Raw genomic sequence first — 2,152 nt, forward strand, 5'->3', positions numbered from 1 at the left:
AATCCTCTCTCGAGCGTAACAGGCGTTCCCATGGCGTCGCCCGCAAGATCATCGGCGCCTTTCTTCCTCATCCTCGTTGTTCTCCTCGTCGCCGCAGGGCGCTGCGCCGGTGACGACGACGACTCTCCACGTACGTATCCGATTGGCCGACCGCCGTCCATGCCGTTTTTTCTATCGCGTACTTGACATCTAGATCGTCTGACCTATGTTGTTGATCTGATTTGGCGGCGCGTGTGTCTATGCAGCGCAGGTGCAGCCGTTGGACCCCAAGTGCCAGGAGATGACGGAGATGTGCACCCCGGCGACGTGCACCAAGCTCTGCCTCAGCATAGGGCTGGGTAAAGACCCCGACGGCGGGTTCTGCACCTTCCATGTCATGAAGTTCTACTGCTGCTGCCCCATACCCGCCCCCGCCCCGCCGCCCTCAAGGCTCTGATTTTAGGTTTCCCAAAATATCTTGTGGCCGGATTCCAGTATCAGGAATTCCGGATGATAGCAGGATCTATCTTTGGTTGATCTGAGCAAGTAATGCTTGTGTCGATACGTGTGATCACCTACCCGTTTCAATAAACAATTAAGCATACATGATTCCAGTTGCATTTTCTGTTGTTAAAGATGTAAGGTTCAGTTTGAAAAGGACAGGCTATTTGGGGTGCAGAGCAAAAAAGTTCAGAAACAATCAATTTATTTTGTGGTGCAAGATGCTCATATGCATGATGTCCGTGTAAAATTTGATAAAGTTTGGACATTTGAGGAGCTCGTGGCAAAAACACAAATTTTGGATGTCCGAGAAACTTTTGAAAACAACACCGTTCATGCCCGATTTTGTCTTTTTTGCCACGAGCTCCTTGAATCTGTGAACACCCTGAAATTTTGCATGGACATCACAAATTAGGGCATCTTACACCACAAAAATAATTGATTTTTTTATTTTTTTCTGCTATTTGTTTTGATTTTACTGTTCACAGGGCGTAGATAAGCCTGGTCACCAAATTGAATTATCAAGGCTATATGTCAGAAACATGAGAGAAAAATGGCCTCGCTTTATTTGTCCTCACTTCTTCTCCGTCATCGGGAGCACCCCGTTGACCCGTTTTCCCCTTGGCCGTCGACACCACGTTGTCCCATTCTCTAGGTCACTTATGGGTTGGTCTTGCAAGGAATGACACTTCATCCCCATCTCTGAGTCACTTCCGGCTCGGCCTTGCCGGAAACACCACGTCGTCCTGATCTCCGCCTTGGTGCCTTGCCTTCTTTTTCTTCAACAAAGTCTACTAACGCCAATTATCATTTCAGGCCAAGGCAGATTTAAATATATCAAAATAGTACAAGAATGTGTGCTCGAGTAATGTTAGATTTCTCCTCTGTCTTCCCCCGGCCGCTGTCTGCCTGGCTCGTGTTGGTTGCGGCTTTTCACGAGAGCAACTAGTTAACGAGCGCTCCTTCGGAGCACTCGTAACGAGCGGTTCGGGAGCGTCCCGCGCGTGACAAGTGTCTCGCGCGGAGCGTTCCCGCCAGGAAAAACTAGGTGGCGCGGTTGGTTTTCGGTTTTCCCTTTCCGCTTTGTGGTTTCGTGCGTTTTGCACTTTGACCCTCATACTATCACATTTTTCCGTTTTCTCTTTTCGCGCGAAAACAAAAATAAATACCAGTTCGCGCGCTTGGTTTCCTGTTTCCCTTTCACGTTTCCCTTTCTTTTTCCATTATATTTACGGGTAATGGAGATTTATGGGGTAGTTACGGGCGGAGACTACCAACACTATCATATGTGACCTTTCAAGTAACGAAAAAAGCAACTTTTTATTGTAAAAGGCAGTCTTCAGAATTGTTCAATCGTGTGACTTCTTTATAGGCACAGGTGAGCACTAGGAGAGGTACGGGTGTATAACTTTACTAAATTGAAGAAAAGCGTGCTTGTTCATGCGGCGCATTGTCCGTCGCGGTGTGACATGGCGCCTCCGGCGCGAGGGAACCTCCTGCTCGCCTTCGGCTCGTTTAATTTTCATAAACATCATGAAGGGGGGGCATAGGTCGAAGTGTGTGTTGGTCGAAGTGTGTGCTGGTTCGTGCGGCATGCTGGTTCGTGCGGCGCATTGTCCGTCGCGGTGTGACACGGCGGCTCCGGCGCGAGGGAACCTCCTGCTCGCCTTCG

This window comes from Triticum dicoccoides, chromosome 6B, assembly GCF_002162155.2.
Source record: "Triticum dicoccoides isolate Atlit2015 ecotype Zavitan chromosome 6B, WEW_v2.0, whole genome shotgun sequence".
NCBI lineage: Eukaryota > Viridiplantae > Streptophyta > Magnoliopsida > Poales > Poaceae > Triticum > Triticum dicoccoides.